General features: G+C 43.5%; 1 long non-coding RNA gene across 2 annotated transcripts in view; it reads left to right on the forward strand.

The window, feature by feature from the left end:
* LOC127689105 (uncharacterized) overlaps window positions 1-23,019 on the forward strand; it is a 167,394-nt gene that overhangs the window by 143,277 nt on the left and 1,098 nt on the right. Inside the window, exons 1-2 of one of the 2 annotated variants that reach the window (XR_007978836.1) lie at window positions 7,940-8,100; window positions 22,168-22,433. This is a non-coding gene — a long non-coding RNA (uncharacterized LOC127689105). Of the gene's footprint in view, window positions 1-7,939; window positions 8,101-22,167; window positions 22,434-23,019 lie in introns of those variants that run through there. The other variant, XR_007978835.1, reaches the window with a different exon arrangement.

The following is a 23,019-nucleotide window of genomic DNA, read 5'->3' on the forward strand; positions in this document are numbered from 1 at the left end:
GAGTATCCACTATTGACTTGTGGCTATAGCTTATATAGTATTAAATTGATGTGTGTGTGTGTGTGTGTGTGTGTGTGTGTGTGTACATACCCATGTATAAGCACACATGCACATATATGTGGAGGACAGAGAAAAATTAACAGTGCTCATGTCTTAGTCAGGGTTTCTATTCTTGCACAAAACATCTTGACCAAGAAGCAAGTTGGGGAGGAAAGGGTTTATTCCGCTTACACTTCCACATTGCTGTTCATCACTAAAGGAAGTCAGGACAAGCAGGTCAGGAAGCAGGAGCTGATGCAGAGGCCATGGAGGGATGTCTCTTACTGGCTTGCTTCTCCTGACTTGCTTAGCCTGCTCTCTTATAGAACCCAAGACTACCAGCCCAGAGATGGTACCACCCACAGGGTCCCTCCCCTCCTTGATCAGTAATTGAGAAAATGCCCCACAGCTGGATTTCACTGAGGCACTTCCCCAACTAAAGCTCCTTTTTCTATGATAAATCCAACCTGTGTCAAGTTGACACACAAAACCAGCCAATACAGTTCAGTTCTCTCCTTTTACCATGTGGATCAAACTCAAGCCATTAGGCTTTGAAGAAAGTATTCTTACTCCCTGAACCATCACATTGTCACGTAGATATACCTGTAAAGGGAGAAATATCCCTGGGCTTATATTCTTAATTTTCAGAAAACTTCATTTTTTTTAAACAAGCTGCTAACAAAAAGAAATTTAGCATTGATGTGTTGACAAGATCAACCAGTATGATAAACACAGAATTCCAACTTAAAGGAGTAGTTCTTCACAGTAAATATTCACCAAATTAATTCACCACAATAGACATTTTTCAGCCTCAAAACAATAAGACAAAAGTTCTTACAACAAATAAAACAAATATTTGAATTTCCTAGGAAAGCTTTTCGTCCTTTCTCGCAAACAGGTATAGGGAAAAATTCAATTTTATTCTGGCAAGACTCTGATTAAAAAGAGATTTAACTCAAATTTTCATGTAATCATTGTGCAAATATTCACTAATCTTTTAGTTATTATCTAAGTTATGACAAATAGCCTCGTAATGTCTTTTGAAATTTTTAAGCCAATGTTCAACTTTGTACTTAAATTATCAACCTGTACATTTTATATTCCACTATTATTTCAACTTGTGGTGAAACTAAAAAATATGAAGGTTAAAATTCAGCTTTCCATACATCAAAAAATAAATTTTTAAGCTGTGAAGAGAGCTCGGCAAGTTTTTAAAAGACAAGTACATAGAAACAAACATGGCTCCTGTACATAATGACAACTAGTTTTTTAAAGGTAGCAGAGAAAACAGTCTGAATATTTCCACAGTAAAAGCAACTATGGTAAAGAGTGTCCTAGAGTTAAACTTAACAAAAGACAGATATGATCTACCAAGAGATGTTTACAATGGCTACTGAAGGACAAAAAGAAAATAAGTTTTTAAAAAGAAATTATCTCACAGTTATGGGGCAAATTGGAACCCTCAAAAAATACTAACTGCAGCACCTGGCTGGAAATGGGAATTTAATTGATACTAGGGTTGCTGTCTTATTAGGTTTTGCTGTGGGCACACTGGAGGAGGATAGACATCCCCCCCAAGTGCAATATGACTGATGTTTTTAGAAGAAAGGAGGAGAAACAGCCTGGAAAGTGACTTGTGAAGTCACAGGTCGGGTGGTAGCTTCACAAACGTGGAGGCAGGAACTGGAGTTGTGCTTCTGTGAATCAATGACGGCCTGGCTACCAAGGGATCAAGAGCCAAAGAGGTGCTCTCCACCATAAATCCAAGAAATATATGTTCCCCACCAGCAGCTCCAGAAAGGAGTATTCTCCATTTGCCTCCAGAGGAGGCAAAGATTAGATAACTCCTTGATCCTTGACCATAGAACAATACATTTTGGTTGCTTAAACCACGGGTATGTGGAACTTGGTAAGGAAGTCCTAGGAAAGGGAAGAGAGAATTCTCTCTGTCTGTAAATATCTTGAGTTTGTGCAGTACACCAAAGACTACTGTACACACTGGAGCATCTACAGCAGACAAGTATACTAAATGGCCTTAATGGAGTTTTCGTGGTAAGTGGTAATTTGTTACAATTATTTTTGTGTATACATATGCAAGTGTGAATATATGTGAGTACATAAGCATGTGTGGGTGTGCATGTGTATATATGTGTGTAGGTGTGTGTGTGTGTGTGTGTGTTTATACATGTAGTGCATCCAAACTCAAGATAAGAACATTCTCCCTAAAAGTCTCACTGTGGCATGAGGTTGTCCACATACCATCCCTACCCGGATGGATTGAACCCTTCAGGAACTGTGAGCCAAAACATACCTCTCCTCCCATACGGTGTTTCTTTTGGGTGTCCTGATCACACTGACAACAAGCCAATACAGACCTCCCCTCGAATTTGAGCTTGTACTTTCCTAAGAATAAATGATCTCAAATTGTTATGGTGGCTTAGCTCATGGTCTGGTATAGAGCCTGCCTGAAAGGATGTACTATCTACTGCTGCTGGCTAGGTAAATATCAGTTGAGGCACATCATAGCAGAAACTAGTCCTTCATGTTTGTGGATTGAATTTAAAAAAACAAAACAAAACACCCCTACATCTGTGCTAAACAAGTACAGACTTTTATCTTGTCATTGTGCCCTAAATAATATAGTATTGTGACTGTTTTCTAGGATTTATCATTGTATAAAGAATTATAAGTAATCTGGGGTTAAGTTAAAATGTACAAGAAGGTGTGTATATATTATATGCAAACAACTTCATCTTATGTAAGGGATTTGAGTACCTGTAGATTTAGGTATTAGTGATGTGCCCTAAAACTAGTTCCAATGGGTGGCAGAGGACAACTGTATGGTTTCACTTTTCCATATCACCATAGGTTTTCCATTTACAGTACCAGTTTTCAAGAAGAAGTTCAAGTTGGGAAAATGGGCATTGAAATTGAAGTTTTGCATTATAATTATAGGTTTGATTATAATTTTCTCAAGTTTTGATTCGTGTATTTTTAAATTTGTCATTATTAGGTGCATAAATGTTTAAGATTATATCTTCAAAATGAATTGACCCATTTCCACTCACAGAGTGACATCCTTTACCCTGTTAATATTCTCTGAAGAGAAATCAACTTTGATATTAATATCACATTCCATCTGTCTTTGATTACTGTTCACAAAAATATCTTTTCCATCATTTTATTTTTAACCTATTTTTCTTGTAGACAGCATATTGCTGGGTTTTACTTTTTAAAAAATCTGATTTGACTATCTATGCCTTTTAATTGGAGTGTGCCAGTTATTTAATGTGATTATTGATGTGAGGATTTTCAGTCTAACATCTGGCTGTTTGTTTTCTTTTGTCCCGTATGCTCCTTTTTTCTCTATTTCTTCCTTTAACGCTCTCTCTGCTTCATTTTTATTTTGTATTTTCCTTTCTATTGAGAGTCTAGTCAATAAAACTTTATTTTCTTCATTCTGTCATCATTTTAGAAGTGATAGTAAACATTTACAGTTTTTCAACCTATCTCTAAGTGACAGTATACCAATGTGCACACACTATAAGAATCATGTGGAAGCTACCTACAGCTTCTTCTTCCCCTGGATTCTGTGCCACATCATCAAATATTTTACCTTTGTATATATTATAATCTTTATGCTACATAATGATAATTATTATAAACAGTCTTCCTTTTCAGAATTATTGTTCATATATTTGTATGTGCGTGTGCCTGTGTGAGTTTATCTATACCATGTGTGCGCAGGTGCCATTGGAGGCCAGAAGAGGGCGTCAGAGCTCTTGGAAGTACAGTTGGTGATGGTTGTGAGCTGCCTGAGGTGGGTGCTGGGAAGCACACCTGGGTCTCCTGCAAGAGCAACAAGCACTCTTAACTGCCAAGCCACCATCCAGCCCCAGCCAGTTCTCTTTTACAGACACCAACTTACTTCAGGAGTCTTATATGAGGGTGCACTGTTCCTGGAGTTCTTAACCCCATTCGTAGATAGTTCATCTGGCACCCAGGACACATGCTCTGATGTTCTGTGCATATCTGTTGTTGATAGTTCTTTTAAAAAGCCTTGGAATGCTTGAAGGTATTTTTATTTAGCCTTTATATTAAAAATGACTTTTCTCTGGTTTTTAAAGGCATTCCTCCAGGGTCTTTACGTGCAGGTTTCAGCTGGAGACCTAACGCCATGCTCTCCTCCGTCTCTCTCCTCACAGGCTCTGACTACTTGGAAGACTTCTAAGTTTGCTCTTGAACAGTTTGATGATGATCCTTGGTATAAGCACTTTCCTTTCTGCTGCCTGAGGCTCGCTGAGTTTTTTGAATACATGGTTTACACTTTTAATCAAATTTGGGAATTTTTTTGTTCATTTTTTTTGAGTAGCTCTTAGACCTCCTGTTCTTCCTCAGTGCTTTCATTCCCATGTGACTTAGTGTTCCGTGCTGCTCAGATGCAGGTCTCAAATTCTTTCCATCTTGTCTTCTCCTCTTTGGCTCTTGTTTTAGACCCTTCCCCTCCCTTTCTACTTCTGTCTTCCCTTCCTTCTTTCCTTCCCTTTCTTTTAAAATTTATTTACTTACTTATTTAGTGTGTGTGTGTGTGTGTGTGTGTGTGTGTGTGTGTGTGTGTAGGTGTGTGTGGGCATGCATTTGTGTGCCTGAGTGAGTGGGGGGGGGTGCGTTACAACATACATATGGAAATCAGAAGACACCTCTCAGGAGTTGACTCTCTGCCTTCTCAAAGTAGTGTTTCTACCATGCTGCAACTTACACGCTGGGCTACAAGCCTAGGAGATACTCCAGTCTCTGCCTCTCATCCTGCCTAGGGATGCTGGAATTACAGATACATGCCGTCACATCTGGTTTTTACATGAGTTCTGGGTATTGAACTCAGAATATTAATCCTGAAGAGCAAGACCTCTACCCTCTGAGTTCTCTCTCTCTCTCTCTCTCTCTCTCTCTCTCTCTCTCTCTCTCTCTCTCTCCCTCCTTTTCCCCTCCCCTTTCCCCTATCCCTTCGCCTCTCTTCTATACTGGGGATTGAATGTATAGCCTGGTGCCCACTTAGGAAAGTACTTTACCACTGAGCTCTTTCCCTAGCTCTCTCTTGCCTCTTTTTTATTTTGAGAAAGGGTCTTTCTTAGTTGCTTGGGTAGAACTCAGCTGCTTAGATTATAGGTCTGCCTCAGCAGGCTCAGCTTGTATAGTTTTTATTGCTAGCCTTCAAGCACACTAATCTTTTCTTCTTTGATCTCTAATTTTCTATTAACCCTATGCAATAAATTCTTCCAACATAATGATAATGTAGTATTTTCATCAGTACAAGTTTAAGTGACTCTTAAATACTATCTTCCACGGTTTTCCTTGCAATACTTGATCTCTACAGCCTGGATTCTTCATCTTTTAATCAGTATTATTTATTAATACTATTTAACTGTATTTTATTAATAAAAACATTAATTACAATTAACAAACTATAATTTATTAATAATTCACAATATATTTATCTCTTAGCTCTATCATCTATGTTCATCCTGGTCCAATTTCAACCCATGGGCTTATCTCTTCATATTGTTGAGATTTTCCTGCTTCTTGAAAGTATCAAAAGCCAGATCCTATAAGATTTACCTTCCCTGGTGCTGAATATTTTTGTGCCCTGATAAATATTCTCAGTTCTTCATTCTAGGATACAGTTGAGCTATTTGGACACTAATTGATACTTTCTGGTTGCGGTTTTAGGATTCACCAGCTGGGCCTATAACAGCATTTATGTTAGAGAGAGTTATTCTTAACCACTAAAGCAGGTCTTTGAATATTTGACAAAATGCACCATGGGTTGTGAGGCTTCACAATCTGCCAGATCTCTATGTGAGTCCTGGGCACCTCCCCCTAATACACAGAACACTCCTTTAAATCCATGTATGAGATCATCAGACCTCTGCTGAATTGTCAGGTGAGACCCTTTGGAGCACTCTTATCTATAGCTCTCCACATCTCTCCTCTCTCCACTCTCTCTATCTCTCCCTGTCTCATTGTCTCTTTTCTCTTTGTTCTTTCTCTTTCCTTTCTTCCTTCCTTTTTAGTACTGTGCAAAATGAACTCTAAGACTATTTTTCCCCCAGCCTCTTAGCTTCATCTTGAGTTGGAGAGTTCCTTGCCTGGTTTCCTACACTATGGCAAGGAAGGAAACTGAGACCATCTTTGAGTTCATCTGAATTGTTTCCCAACTCTCTAGGAAGACTACCTCACATTATCTGATGCTTTATATATTAGAAGCCACTATCTTTTACTATTTTTCTCCTACTGTTATTTGAGGCAAGAGAGCAAATGTAGCCCATGACATTGTAACTTGGCTGGATGAAGAAGTCTCTTGCATTGCACTTTGAGAAATAAAATGGTCAAACCAATTGGAATGAATCAGCACTATGAAATCAGAGAGATAAAATGTACCATGTTGCAGCAGTCTACAGCAATGAAAAGCAATAAAGTATGCAAACCTGGGTAAATCTTAATTCTGATCATGAACTTAGACTGAGCACAGCATTTATATTTTAATCCCATATAAATACAATTTAAAACCATATGAAACTGTGCTATCTCTTCTTATGCATATTTGGCAGGTGTGACAAGTAAATAGAAAAGATACAGGCCAGATAAATTATTCTGGTTGTCTGCAGAAATGCAACTAGAATCATGTGATAGTTAACTTTACCTGTCAAATTGACACAACAGAGAGCCATCTGGGAAAAGGGTCTCCATGAAGGATTGTCTACATATACATTAGTTGGTCTGTGGACATGACTGTGGGGAAAGGTCTTAATTAAGCTAATTGATGTGGGGAAGATCCCGCCCACTGTGGGTGACACCATTCCCTCTGCAGGGGTCCCTGGAGCGTACAGAAGAGCCTGAGCTGAGCACAGTGAGCAAGCAAGTGGGCACTTGTGCATTTATTTCCCTCCACTCTTGACTGTGGATGTGATGTGAATAGCTTTTTGGACCTCCCAGCTTGGTTTTCCACCAAAGATGAACAGTAACCTGGAATTGTAAGCTAAATACATCTTCTCCCACCTGAGTTTATTTTAGGTGGGGTATTTTATCGAAGCAACAGAAATGAAACTATAATGAATGATCAACAAAAGGCTGCTTTTCTTTTTCAAGAACAAAAAGACTTTAAGCAAATAGAATATAATATTCCCCTCTCCCTTGGGAAGCTCTCTACAGAGGAAAGGTGGATTTGTTACACAGGAATGGCACTTGCTTAGGGGCAAGATATCTGGTTGGAAACCGGTCAGAGTCTTGTCATGAAGAAACATTTATATGGACCCAAATCTTGCCTTGTTTTACGGTGACTCTAGCAAATCAATAAAAAGACTAGCATGTAGTAGGGATGCTATTTACATCTCAACAGTAATGTGCCAATTATCCTTCTCCAATACTAGTTTCTTGTTAAAGTTTGTATTGGGTTTGGGGAGGTTGTAGGAGATAGTGCTCAAAGCCTCCCCAGATAGATATACTTTGACAAGAATACTATCTGCAAGAGGGTCAAATCTTCTGGAAGCACTGAAGACAGGAGAGCCAAGACACAGAAGCATTGATGGGTAGGAGGTATTGGTTGGGGACAGGGATGTTAGGGAGACCAGTGATGGCAATCTCAGGCCAGGTCATTCATTCATATTTGTTTTTTTTCTCTTCCACTCATGGGAAGGCAGACTTAAGGGAACACATTCTGCCCAGAGTAGGCAAGAAATTTCTTTCCAAAGGAGGAGAGAATCCTGAGAAACCAGGGCTGTGTTAACCTCTTCACAGATCATTTGTGTTGTGGGAGTCCCAGAAGGCAGGCAGTGAAAAGGCCTCTCTACAACTGAAACTAACTCTTCTTTTTGTTCCCTGTTTTCAAGCCACAGTGTGAAATTTTATGTTGAAATGGATGCTGTCTAATTAGACAGTGAGAGCCCGAGGCTGCATTAGCAACTGAGATCCAGCAACCAGACACTTCCTTCATGGTGTGTGGGAACCAGCTAGAGAGAAGAGCTTTGTTTTACAGTTTCCAGAACTGAGGTCAAAGAAGCTACAGTAAGTTAGCTGTATGTCATCTGTATTGATGGCCTGTGACCTGGCCACCAGTGCCTTCTGAGCAGCATTGGGACTTCCTGGTGACTAAATAGCTGACTATTTTTACATGTATGCCAAGAGTTAACTCTTCTCTGTGCCTTGCTAGAAGAGTGTCACAGAGGACCAAGGAGTTGCAGAATGTTGTGTGAAGTTTTGGATCAAAAGAAAACATTACTTTTTCCATTGGAGACTTTACTTAGAGCTTTCTGACAGCTTTCTTGGAAAAATTATCTTTGTACAAAAACAGTAATGAGTAGAAGTTTCAAGATTCCACAAAGCCCACTCTTCCTTCTAAACTCAGATGACTATCTTGCCAAGCCTCAGCATTGTGAGGATAAAAACAGATAACCAGTTATCCTCCAGGCTTTCTCTGCCACTAAGCCCTTTTATTTTGAGAATCCCACTCTTCTTCCCTTGCCTCTGAAAGAGTTCCGCAAATCCACACAGCAAATTGTATACATGTTGCGAGGGTCTGAGAAGCGGAACCACTCTGTTCCTCTTGGCAGAGTCATTAACGTTCATCTTAGCCCTCAACTGGAGGCTGTTGCTTGAGTCATCTGAGTCTAAGCCTCACAGCCTCCTAGGCTATGATGGCAGAATCTTGCAACAAGTGTTGTCAGTATCTCTTGCAGTCTAATACAGGTGTTCAGGATGCAGGGATTCAGGGTGACAGTGGTCAGCATTATGATCATCATCTGAACCATCTTCAAGTCCTTTCTTTTGTAGCCTTGTGCATACTGGGAAACTCTACCACTGAGGTATATCACTAACATTCTTTATTCTTTTTGTTTTTGAGACAGGATCTTTCTAAGCTACCCAGGCTCTTTGGATTTGTTTTGTAGCCCAGGTTGACTTCCGATTTACAATCCTCCTACAACTGCCTTTCTGGTAGCCTGCATTATAGGCCCGCATCACAAGGCCATGCTACTTCAGGTTTTATGAGAGTCTCCATTCTCAGAGGTTAGGAAAGGCTCCCACACTTGGCAGGAAGGCATTGAAGCTAGAGGAAAGAACAGGACATGGGTGGTAAAGGAGAGAATCTTTGGGTAAAGAAGCTGGCCGGGCTGGTTCAAGAGGGCTGGTGTAGACCATGAAAAGCAAGATTCAACAACCTCATTCCTTTCCTTCCATTTACCTAGCACATACCACCACCACCAAGCTGCCCCCCTCACACACTCCATGCCCATTGGTTCTGATCCTCTTTTCCATATAACCAATCTCTCCTTTAGATTCTTTCCCATTCAAATCCCCCTCAATCCTGGACCTCCCAAGAGCTTGCCATCATGGAAGAAAACCAGTTCAGTCATTCTCACCATAGATAAGACACAATTAAATAATTAAGAATGTTGTGAAATGTCTCTTCCCACTCAAGAGTCAGGAGTTGGGTGGGATTGAGGGATTGGGTGTCAGTGCAGCAGTGGGGGTGTGGAAATCAAGTCTTGGTTCATGGTGGCTCTGAGCAGATGCTTGGGTTCTCTGTCCACTTTCTCCAACAGGATTTCCCTGCACTCTCCTGGTGGTCTGTGCTCTGGGGTGTGTATCCATGCTGATTCCAGTTTGAGAAGATTATGCAAAGTTGATTGTACTTTCCAAAAAAAAAGCCTCTCCATACCATTTTTCACTTAAAACCAAACAAACCAAAAAACAAAATAACACTGCTTTCTACATCCTAAGTGCTTTGGAGATCAACAGAAACAGCACAGCACGTTCTAGAGGCCCAGACAACTCTTTTACACCTTAATTCCTTTTCATAATGGCTGCTCATATTGATCCCTTAAAAAAGGACCACTGCAACCGGCCTCTAGGGCAGGTTACACCACCTGCCCTGTGTGGAATGCTTTGTTTAGTGTTGGGTCTACTTAGGATCTACCAAAGAGCTCTTCCTGGCCCTAATCTCTATATCCAGAGACAAAACACCTTTTGTTCTTTAAAGGATTTCCCCCTAGTCTCTGCCTGGGTAATTAGAACATCATGATGCTCTTGACCATTTTCTTGGAGAGCACATAGCTTCTTAGTCACCAGGACCAAGGAAATTCCTAGATGAAAGAGTATATAGAGGGCTGGCTTATAGTTGCAGAGAGTGAGTTCATGACCATCATGGTGGGGAGCATGGCAGCAGGCAGCCAGGCATGGCACCAGAGCAGCAGTGCAGAGCTTAAATGCTGAGACAAGAACGATGAAGCAGAGACAGGGAGGGTGGAGGGCTGATTGGAAATATTGTGAGATTTTTTTTTAAACCTCAGAGCCCATCTTCAGTGATACACCTTCTCTAATAAGGTCCCACCCCCAATCCTTCCCAAACAGTTCTACCAACTGCAGACCAAGCATTAAGAAAATACATACATGGATACATACATACATACATACATACATACATAAACATGCACAGACATATGCAGTTGGTAGAACTGTTTGGGAAGCACATGAGCTTATGAGGGACATTATCATTCAATGCATCACACCTAGTGATAATAGTGTTTTGTTTGGTTTGGTTTTTTTTCCAAATGTTTTTGAGACAATCTTGCTAGATAGCTCAGGCTAGCTTGAAAGTTGAAGTCCTCCTGCCTCAGCCTCCTGACTACTGAAATGACAGGCATCATACTATCTTTAAATTTTTTTCTAAAAATCCAAGAAGCAGATCTTCAAAGTTGTTCTTGACATCCTCAGTAGAACTAAAGTGGTGGCCATGCCCTCTACCAACTTTGAAAACCTTGGAAAGATGGCAGCAGATAGAAATGGTCAAGCACAGGACTCAGCTCAGAATAGGGAGTTAAAAACGCCCACCCCTTTCCCAGCATTCCAATAGAAGAACCCCTATTCCATTAAAAGAAGCATAACACCATCAGACCTCTACTAACATTGGGAGAGAAGCCTCTAGATTTTTTCACAGTTAATGTTCATTGGATGCTTCTGTGCAACTTCATACTCAATTTTACCATGCAGTCTGGACTGTCAAGGTCTGCGTCTCCTACAAACTTTTACAAGTGAATTTAAAGATCTGAGGTCAGGATATAAAGAAATGTGGTATGTCCTTTCAGATGGTAGAGGACAAATATTCAGGGAAAGTGTGTATAGATGATCATCATGGACTGTTCTAGCAGTGGATTGATAACTGGTGCTGTTGCCATAGAATGACATATAAAATGGCCCTGGTATTGATGCTGTTAGGTTGTGCTGTGAGTTCTTCAGTTGGCCTGGGTGAGTCTGGTAGGTCATGATAAGTTCATGGATGTGGAATAGAAAGCAGGTCAAATCTGAAGGAGAAAGAAAGGTAGAGGACAAGAAGGAAGAGAAGAGGAAGAAATGTTTGTGTTAGTCCCTATATCTATCTACTCAGGCTTCATGTTAAACCTCACAAAGTGTGTGCTCACCATCAGGGTCAGCTCCAGTCACTTGGGCAAAAGTGTATAGCTTGGAAATGGATGAACAGTTAAAATTCAAATCTCTCCAGTCTCAGATCCCATACTATGACTTAGTGCATGCATTTAAGGCCAAGTGAGAAGGCAGTAGGAGCTAATGTCAAGGTGACTGAGATTTCAGCAGCTAACAGAGAAGGGGCATTTCAGTAAAAGGCAGTATCAGGGTCAAGGCTGAAGCCAGCAAGTGTGGGTATGTTTAGTGCATACTGGAAGTTCCTATCCAGCTTGGTTGTAGAATCGTTTTGTGTCTATAACACGACCTTTGATATTTTAGGTTTCTATGGAGGGGAAATAACAGTGAAAAGGCTATTCTGAGGATTAAATGAGACGAGGCACCTGGGAGAAACCCCAGCACTCGGTAAATGGTAGTCCACTCATCTGTTCAACAGCTATTTCCAAAATGTCTGTTATATATCAGCAAGGAGGGGGAGGGATCCAGTATTACTCATGCTAACCCAGTCTCCGCCCTTGTGCAGCTCATATTCTATATGAGAAAAGTGAAATTAGCTCATGTACAGCCGACTTTAATAACAACAGAAAGAAGGTTTTCAAGAGCAGTGCGAGGTGTGATAACCTTTACAGCAAGGAGGATGAGCAATGGAGAATGATGGGAATCACTGGGCCAAGGAAAGTGAGTCTCCCCCATCCCTGCTCCTCTGTGTGTGTGTGTGTGTGTGTGTGTGTGTGTGTGTGTGTGTGTGTTCACGAGCACACCTGTGCCCGCAAGCACCATAAAAAGTCATGAAGGATTTAGCAGGGGCGTGAAATGCTGATTATCTGATGTACTGTGAGATGTTTGGGATGCTAAAGTAAGAGAGATTAGCTCGCTTTCAGATCAGGAATCACAAAACATCCAACCAAATACATTTTGTGAGCTTACTCTCAGTAGTATGTGTATGTGTAGTCGGCAGGGAGATAGACTAAGACTGAGAGGCCGGATGAAGGAAAAGAAAGTGAGACACAGCATCCAAGGCCACTCCCACCATGGGAGAGAGGTAGAAAGTTCGAGATGGGAACAAGGCAGGAATGAGCAAGGCTGGTAGAATCGACAGTGTCCAGGTCCTGTAGAGCCCACAAGGTAAGGGGAGATGCTGGGGTCTGAGGCTGAGGTTGGGGCCCATGGGGCACCTCAGTGTAGCCCTGGAGGGCCTTGTCTTCATGGGGCCTGGCTATGCTCAGTTACAAACTCTTCAAATTACACAGTGCTGGCTATTGAGTGAACATAGGTGAAGCTTCACACTTTCAGGGCATGCTGCAAAATAAAAATTCGGGGCTAGTAATAATTAAAAACAAAACAGGGAAAAGTACTGATTAAAAGTTGTAACATGTTTCTCCTTGGTTTGTCCTCTCTCTTTCTCCCCCCCCCACTCCTCTCTTTCTCTTTCTCTCATGTCCTGATGCTTTTTAATCTGTTAAGATATGAGGTTCTTCAGGCAATTGCAGAAATATGAGTATAAGAGCCCCGGGGCCATGCTATGAGGTCACTTGGCATAGAGGACCTCATGCGTTCTGCCCACTGGGTGTTGAATCACCATATAGAGCTTAATCAAGACGTGATGGGTGACTGTAGAGACCCTAAAGTTCTTATAATAGGCATTCTTAGTACCTGGATCAGAGGTGGTCAAACTGCACCCACCTCAAGTGCACTGTTGTATTGCCAGCCTAGGATAGGGTGACTGCCTCTGTTCCTAGACTCAAGAAACTTCAAGAGCTGTTCATCCAAACTTAACCTTCTTGTACTTTCACCAGATGTCTGTCAGAGCTGGACGGTGATGTTGTTTACTAAGGATGAGGGAGTTTAGGCAGGGCCTTGAGGCCACCAGGTGTTGGGAGGGGGATGGTAGAGAAACCTTGGTCTTGTTACAGGGTTCCTTCAGGTTTCAGTTACAAAATAGTTATTTTTTTTTAAAAAAAAAAAAACAACCTAATTTTCAGAGGGCGGTAGCACATGCTTATAATCCAAGCTCTTATTGGGTGAAAGAAAAAAAAGATGAGGAGTTCAAGGCCATCTTGGGCTACATAAGACCCTGTCTCAAAAATAAGTAAATCATCAAGATGTCAGTGGTCATACAGTAAGTCACAAGCACGATGCCTATGTGACACATGAGTCATTTGTCCTGAAGATGGTCTCCTTCGAAAGCTACCTCAGAGGCATAGCTGCTGAGAAGCCTTTGGGAAACATACACTCTCTTCTGTCTGCCTCTCCAATTGTACACATGCATACGTGCGTGCGTGCGTGTGTGCGGGCGTGTGTGCATGTGCGTGCGTGTGTGTGTGTGCGTGTGTGTGTGTGTGTGTATGTGTGTGTGTGTGTGCGCGCGCGCGCGCGGGCATGTGTGCATATGCGTGCGGGCGTGTGTGTGTGTGTGTGTGTGTGTGTGTGAATTCTGCAAGCCTCACTAGTTGTTCAAAGAAGTAGGCTAGTCTCTCTTCCTCCTCTTCCTCCTCCTCCTCCTCCTCCTCCTCCTCCTCCTCCTTCTCCTCCTCTTCCTTCTCCTCCTCCTCCCTCGTTCCTTCTCCTTCCTAATGTAGCACTCAAGTGGGCTCAGGGCCTGAGCGGCTCCAGCGCTGTCTTTATTAGGTTTCAGCTTCCTGTCACAATAGCCAAGCCCCACAGGAACAAGAGGAAATCGAAATCAATTTTCTCAGGCTGAGTCCAGACGCCAGCTTCATTGCTGAGGGCGGTGGTGTGTGCAGGTGTGATGTGGAGGCCTCTGGGCCCACTGCGGTGATGCTCCCGGATCTTGTACATTTAGAACTCAGCAGACCTGTAGCCCTGGCAGCATAGCAGAAGGCCTTCTGTGGGCATCACACCAGGGAAGCTGAGTGGTAACCCGTACTCCTTCTCCATTCACCCTTATAGCTCTGCCCTCATGAGCCATTCTCTTAACTTCCATACCCAGTACTGCCCAGCTGTAAGCTCTAATCTGGATGGGTGTGGGGTGTGGCACAATGTACTTTCTGCTTAGGAAAACCCTCCCCTGCACACCTAATGGCCTCCTAGAAAGAGCCCCAGTGAGGGTCTTCAAGGGCCAGGAAAGTGTTGAACATTCAGATGTCCTTATTAATTGATATCAGAATAATCTATTTGGCCTCTCAGTTCCCAAGAAATTAAATTTAGTGTTCTGGCGCAAAAGGAATCGTGAGTAGCCCCTTTTTTTTCTAACCCTGCAAGTATCTTTGTTCCAATGAACACTTTGCTAAGTGCCTATAAAATACTAACTCTATCTAAACCCATCAGAGGTGTGGAGTTGAGTTCAGCCTCCAAGTGAAGCAAAATGAAGCCTCTATGTACAAGCAAAAGACAGAGTCTTTTTCTTTGCCTAGAAAAGAAGTCACAAGGGAACTACCTAGGGCAGTGGCCAGATCTTCAGACGTTGTGGGACTTCAGACAGATAGCCGTGCAAGGCTGTGCCATGCTTCCTGGGAAGTGTCTCTGTTGTCGACTGCACTATAGCCCTGCTTGCGTATGAGTCCTAAGCTAAGCAAGATCAGAGGCTGGGGATAGGAACTGCAATACTTTGGAAGCTGAACTAAAGATCAACTCCACACTTTTGTTTAAATCAGGCTGGCCCATGCCCAACTCTAGGGCTCTGCTACCCCTAGGCTGCATGCAGTACACATGAGGTCAGCGTCTAGAGTGGCTACATAGAACAGGACTGGTTGGCTGAGATAAGACATAATATAATGCAGGGAACAGGAATGGCAAGTAGGAACCAGAACGGAGTGGGATATCCCACAGAAGCACACATGCCAGAGTTCAAATCCCATCTCTGCCATTTCCTGGCTGTGGTTTCTGGAAAGTTGCCTTCCCTGAGCCCACATTTCCTGCTCTGTAAAGTTGGCATGTAATAATCAAATCTACACTGTTAGTTTGTGATGGAGATGAAATGAGTTACTGGTGATAAAACATGTAGGGGCTGGTGAAGTAGAATTCCCAATATACTTCCAAGTATAAGGATCAGAGTTCAGTTCCCAGAGCCCATGTAAAAGTGCTGAATATGGTGGTACACACATGTACTCCAAATGTTGGGGAGATGGGGATAAGCAGACCTGGGGTTTGCAGCCAATGTCGCAGGTTTGGTAGGATCCAGGCCAATGAGGAACCCTGACTCAGAGGTTATCCGAATTCTTAAGGGACACAAAAGTTTGTCCTATAACTTCCACAAGCACATACTAATATTCCCCCACCAAACAAACATGAATACATACAGATGCACATGACATTTAAAACAACAGCAACAGCGTCCTGGAGAATTGAGTCAGTAGTTAAGATCACTTGCTATCCTTGTATAGGCGCCCCTGGGTTCAGTTCCCAGCACTCACATGGCAGACCACAGCCATCTGTCACTCCACTCACAGGCAATCCAGTCCTCACTTCTTGTCTCCAGGGACACCAGGAACCCACATGGTATGTTTACATATATGCAGGCAAGCACTCACATACATAAAATTAAAATAAACAATAATAAAAACATCCTGGATGATATCTCTTGCTTTGAAAGCATTATATTTTATTAAACCCTTTGTTGAGTGTCAGAATTAGTTTGAAGTCAACCATAAACCATATTGGAGGAAGATAGTCCAAGTAGCCAAAAACAGTAAGAAGTAATTCCCAATCTACAAGTTTTATGCCATTCAAGAAACTTTAAAGACGTTATAATTCATAATGTCTAAGCACTTTTATATCCCTCTCGGCCCACTTTGAGCTGTAGTCTTTCATCTCATGGTGTCTTCAAGCCTCAGTCTATGCACACGGCTCATTCTCTCCTCTTTTGTGGTGGCCACAGCCTGTGTCCCATAAATCTCCTGTTTGGAATTGTACCCTGGGCACCGAGAGGGACCTGGTTACTGGGCCTAAGAATCGCCCTCAGCACAGGATCTCTGCTTCCACAGCCTCTTCTCTCCAGCGGGTGAGGCTAAGGGTGATGAAGACCTTTCCCTGAAGGACAGTATGGCCTTTTGTCAGCTGACTGGTTCTAGGATGTGCTGAACCGCCATTATATTGCATAGCGACCTAGATTAGAGCTTTTTCCACTCTGTCTTCCTTGTCTCCCCTTTATTCAGGGAAGGCCTGGGCTGTGGCCTGACTTCCTTTCCCAGCTCTCATATTTCCTTTCTCCAGGAATCTCCTTTATAGCACCCACGCATAGTTAATCCAATCTTGTGTTCACTTTGCAGAGGACCTGGCTCAACCCCTTTTCATTTTTTGTTCATAATCTAGATCACTTCTGGCTCATTATCCAGGACTTTCTGAGCCTCCTTCAACCAATCCAACATCACCATAGTACAGAATTTAGGTAAGGTACATTGAGATGATCTCAGAGAGCTATAGCAGGTGAGGGCCGGAGGGCCTGAGGACTGTCATCATCACCCTCACTCAGGAAATGAGGAGAGTCTCATCAGGAATACCTGTTCATCAGTACTCTCAGCATTCTGTATGTGTGTGTGTGTGTGTGTGTGTGTGTGTGTGAATCTGTGTGTAAGTGTATGTATCTCTGTGTGTGTATATGTGTGAGTATGTAAGTGAGTGTGAGTGTGTATGAATATGTGTATGTATGTGTGTGTATATGTGTGGGTATGTAAGTGTGAGTGTGTGTGAATATGTGTATGTATGTGTGTGTATATGTGTGGGTATGTAAGTGTGAGTGTGTGTGAATATGTGTATGTATGTGTGTATATGTGTGGGTATGTAAGTGTAAGTGTGTGTGAATATGTGTATGTATGTGTGTGTGTGAATGTGTGAGAGTATGTGTGTCTAAGTGAGTATGTGTGAGTATGTCTGAGTGTGTGTATGTGAGTGTGCTTGAGTATGTGTCTATCCATGTGTGTGAGTATGCATGTCTGTGTATGTGTTTGTGTAAGTGCATTTGCACATGGGAGTACGTGTATGTGTGTGTGAGTATGCATGAGTACATGCGTGTGTCTGTATATGAGTATGAATGTGTGTGTTTGTGTGTGTGCATATGAGTGAATGTTGTGGATTATTTAATTATTTATTCAGTTCCCAGATTGAAAAAAAGTAAAACACATAAGCCTTAATCAGCACAAAAGCTGGGCAGATATCTACCTTCTAAGCTACAGAATCTACTTCTCCATCAATAACTCTAAATTATAATTCACCATGTTCTACCAGGGCAGCTCCTAACTCTAATCGGCCTGCTCTCATGGCCATATTTTGATGACTCACCCACCTTATGGCATTGTTTGCTCTTCCCACACTCTTCTCCTTCCTAATGGTCTCCTCAGATGCCAAGCCCAGCAATCCAAACCCCACCCACCTATCTCTCTTCTGTCCAGCTATTGGCTGTAGGCATCTTTATTCACCCATCAGGGATGACTTGTGGGGCAAGATTACATCACGTCACTTGTGTATGTGCAGATTCTCTCATCCTTGGGGGCCACTATTAGCATTACAATACATAGCAAAAGACCAAACAACAACATGTGTATATGTGTGTCCCTGTGTGTGTGTCTGTGTATGTCTCTGTGTGTGTGTGTATGTGTATCCATATGAGTATGCACTTGTGCACAGAGGCTAGAGGTTAACCTGGAGCATCCTTGTTGAGTGTCTTCTGTCACTCTCTACCTTATTTATTGACAGGCTTTCCAGAGCTCGTTAATTCAACTAGACTGGCCAGTGAGGTCCAGAGATTCACCTGTCTTTTCTAACCCAGGCTCCAGAATGGGGCTTTTACTTGGGGATTTACACTCAGGACCTCATGCTTGGAAGGCAAGCACTTTATCAACAGAATCATCTCCCTAGCCTCTCATAGGTAGGCTTTATCACAGCATCTGTTATTATTTGGGTAAAGAGTTTTAGACCTGTGTTGAAGGTGGGAAACTACCTTAATGATGGGCCAAAGTCCTAATAGTTTATATGCAATAAGCAGTCCAATCAGCCTGGAGACTTACTAACTACCCGTTTGTACCCATGACCCATGACCCATGACCTCTGTGATCGTGCTCTGGTCTGCATGTAGCAAACGTGCAGCAACTTGGGGACATGGTGGGGTGAGGGACAAAAAGGGAGAAGCATCTGGTTTGTTGCCTAAAGACAACCTATGCATCCAGTGCCAAACAAAACAATCAGACTGAAGGCACTGGCCTTGATACCTACAAGGATGCAGAGGGCAGGTGATACAGAAAGGGAACTGGAAGGGGGACGGGTGGGAGAGGGACAGAGGTGTGTGCTGGAGCACACTCAATGTCATCCTGAATTAGATCATAAACCGTAAGTGCTTTTTTAAAAGCACTGTTGCTCAGCAGGGGATGAGCTGTCAGGTTGCCTGTGATTCAGAGGCCCTGTACCTCACTCACACCCAGCTTGGGAGGAAGAGGTAAGGATTCCACTGTGGGGTACAGTGGTCCAGCTTCTCTGTTGTCACCTGCAGGTTGAAGGGACCCTACTGTCGTTGAATCCCAGCTCAGCCCTCCTTAACTTCTCAGTCCCTTGGGCTCTTATGGTCTGCTGGAGCTGGCTTCACATCCCAGCAGGGCCTTCTGCCACATGCTATGTGACCTAAGAGATGCCAAGAACATCTCAGCCATTTCTACCCTCTGGACCGAGAAAGTATGAAGAACTCATTCGGGGATTAAATGGGACACAGGATCTTGTATGCAATAAGCCCTCAAAAGGTGGCAGCTGTTTTATTTATCATTTCTATTATGGACGCGTGTCTGACATTTTACGTGTGGGGTTTCCCAGGGAAAAGGAGAGCGACAGGGCTTGCTGCTCTTGGCTAGTGAGATAATCCCCCTCTTCATGGACCTCCCCTGTAAGGGGGTGGGGCTACATCATGGCTTCCGGCCAGTGGATTGTGGGCAGGAGGAAAAGGCTCTACTTGGGGGTCTAGCAGATCAACACCTCTCCTGTGTAACACTGCTTTCTCATCCAGCTAGATCACCTACCTGGTTTAGAGATGGAGATGGCAAAAAATGCTGAATTCTGAGTCCTTGTGTGACTACGGAATTGAGCCTTCTGATCCATCAGTGCTAGCCTCCTGCGAACTGCCTTCCTGCGTCAAGCTTTGAGAACTTGAAGTCCTCTGTCATAACTCTTAGCCCACCCAGATTTTTACATTCAGCCAAACCACAATGAGTTTGGAGCTGCCTGTGGCTTTAGACTGTTTACATGTTGCATGAAATGGAGTGACAGGGGGCGTTCCCTAAAGCCTTTCTTAGCTCAGTCATTCTGGCAGATTGATGCTCTCTGATATGCAAAATAAATAAATAAAAAGAAAAAGAAAAGGAAAGCCGTTCCCATAGAGCCTGAGAGATCTGTGGAGTCATCTGACCTAGAGGAGCCACAAAAAGGGCCTAGGGACAAGCTGGTCCCTCTTCCCTGAGGCCTGACGGAAGCTGTCTGCAGTCTTCAGTGAGGGACTCTCCAGTCTGCATTGGCTTAGCATTCTGGAGAGAGAGGAGGATCATTCCTGAGGCTGGGGGACACGTGAGTGCCCGGAGAGACTGAGCTTGTGTGTGTCCAAGTGTGTGGGCTATGGCTAAGTTGCTTTATAAATATTTATTTGTAGATGTTTCTTTTGAAACAGCTGGTGGAAGGGGTGTAGTCAGAGAGAGCAGCCACCCGTGCAGCCTCTTAATGCTGATCTCTCCCTCCCTCCTTCTCTCTCTCTCTCTCTCTCTCTCACACACACACACACACACACACACACACACTGCTCCCTTTAATCCTGAGATATCTTCAGCAAATGCTGTCAGAGTGTCAGACATCATGTATGTAGGGTGTGTATGCCTGCATGTGTGAGGTTACAAAGACTCCTATCACACTCAGCCTTCCCCCTGTGTCCCGTGTCTTCACACCGGTAGAACAGGCACTTTACTGAGCCATTTCCCCCAGCCCTGATAGGTGCTGTTTTCTGCAGCCTGGGACGAGATCAGAAATGGAGCTTCTGCTCCTGTTGGGGCTGTATGTAGAGAGTAATGTCGACAAACCTACACACATATCTCCATCCAGTCGTATAGAAAAAGAGCCTAGCAGACCACCTATCATGGCTTACCAGGCCCTCTTCTCTGGGCGGACTTAACCAACAGCTGGTATGCAAACCCCTAGGCTTGAAGGTCTATCATGGGGTTACTGTTAAAAGAGCAGCAGCAAGAACAGATAGAATGGGGGCGGGGGGGGGTGGACTTCACCCTCATGGGCATGAAACTCTGGTTCCATGATGTATAAAAGGAAGGGTGTAGTGGGGAACTACCAAAGCTTTGCTTCAGCCTTTATGAATTTTACAGGCGGGACAGAATATTGGGCCCCAATCCCCTCCTGAAATACTTAAGCTCTAAAGCCCAGGAAGAAAGGGGGCACTGGTAGTCTGTCCCTAGCTAACTAGAACAGATGGGTAATGGGCAGACATACTACACACCAGCCAGCCTACGAGGGCTGAGGGCTGAGGGCTCGCTGTCAGTCCTAGTGTGGAGGGCTCCCTGCAGGGATCTAGCACTCATTAGCTCCAGCTCACTGCCCCAGCTTGACTAGACAGAGACCTGAGGAGCCTGTCAAAGACCCCAGGCACAGAGACACAAGCTGCCAGATTCTCCAGGCAGACTGTTAGCTTAGGTTTTGGGGATGGCAGGAAGTAGGCATGGGAAAAACAGAAAGACAAGAGTGTAGGCTACAACACTAGACTTCCAAGTTGCTCTGGAGAAGATGAGCAGGCTCTGAAAGCAGGGGGCTCCAGTGAGTTAGGCTGAAAACAGAAACACCATCAGACAAAGAGGTGCCATCAGACACAAGGATTCAGCAGGGCCCTGAGGGTCCGAACCCTTCAATCATGCTCTGCAATTGTCTGTCTGTGTGTCTGTGTGTCTGTGTGTCTGTCTGTCTGTCTATTTCACCTCTGTCTAACACTGGGCTTCTTCATTCCTTGCTCTATGTTCTGGCTCGTGCTTGCTCAAAGCCTTATCTACCCACGGTCCCTCCTATAGGCAGCCTCTTTTGAACTCATGGGCCTTTAGTTTCTGTGCTCACTCTCCTCTGCTTTCGACACAGTGCCCAAACAGTTCCATCCTTGACCCTCATAGCCTGCCTGTCTGCTTCAGTTTAAACATTCACTTCTCTACAGGAAAATGCTTGTCTTGGAACTTTTATCTCCATTGCTTCAGCATTTGGAGGTGGGATTGTTAAGGACTGACTAAGTAGGGTGTGAGGACTCTGCTTTGTGAATGCATTAATGTAGAGGTTGTAGGAGTGGGTTTGTTATAGAAGCGAGTTCAGCCCTTTCATGTCTTTGAGCATTCCCTTGCCCTTCTGCCTTCTGCAGAAGATTGATATAATAAGACGACTCTCATGAGACGCAGTCTTCCAAACTCTGACTTCCAGCCTCCAGGAATGTAATGAATCTCTTCCTTTATAAATTACCCAATCTCAGGTATTCTGTTTGTAGAAGCATGGAGTGGACTAGGACAATGACTCTGGTGAGATATCAGTCACTGGACTATAGCCAATGGAGAGAGGGTTACCTGATCTCATAGCTGGTAAGAGGTTCCAAGCTTCACAGTAGTGGAAGGAGATAGTGGAGGAAGGCTGGAGGCCAAGAGCCTTCCAAAGGCTCAGCCCCTTGTCTACCTTCTCTGTTTTTTCTCCTTCCAGATGTCCCCAGGCTAACCATGGAAGCACAGAAGCAGCTCTAGGAAGGATGCTGGTGACCTGCCCATCCACACAGCATCTGGATCTCTAACCTGCTCCACACACCTCCTCCCGTTCTTTCTGTTAGAAGCAAACTGAGTTTACCTTACTTCTTTTTCAAAACCCCAAATCAACAATGCCCTAGCAAATATTTGACAAGCAGCTTCCAGAGTAAAGTCACTTTACTCGACATGGGAATCTCATCTCAAGACAGCAGAACACCAAGGCAGGTAAATATTGATCACAAATTATGTTTTGCTCTTTACTTTCAATATACATTATCTGGTGTCATTTAATTAAAATCACATAGTAGAGCCAAAAGGAAAAATGTTACCACCTATCTTAGTTTGTTCTCTGCTGCTGTATAAAACTGTAACCAAAGATAACTGGGAAGGAAAGGGTTTATTACCTCTTATGGGCAGAGTATATTATTGGGGAAAGCCAGCATGGGAGCTCAAAGCAGGAGCATGGGGGCAGGAACTGAAGCAGAGGCCATGGAGAAATGCTGCTTACTGGCTTGCTCTCCATGGCTTGGTCAGCTTGATGTCTTATACAATCCAGGATCACCTGCCCAGGATTGACAACACACCCATGGTGGAGATGGCCCTCCAACATCATTATTCAAGAAAATATCTCACAAGCATGCCCACAGATCAGTCAGATGCAGGCAGTTCCTCAACTGAGGTCCCCTCTCCTCAGGGTTGAGTTTGTCATGTTAATAAAACCAACCAGCATGCATACTATCACACTTACTTTGTGGATAAAGAAACTGATACCCATGGGTCCAGTGACATGCCCTGGACCCAATAGGGAAAG

The sequence above is a fragment of the Apodemus sylvaticus genome, chromosome 7 (genome assembly GCF_947179515.1).
Source record: "Apodemus sylvaticus chromosome 7, mApoSyl1.1, whole genome shotgun sequence".
Lineage (NCBI taxonomy): Eukaryota > Metazoa > Chordata > Mammalia > Rodentia > Muridae > Apodemus > Apodemus sylvaticus.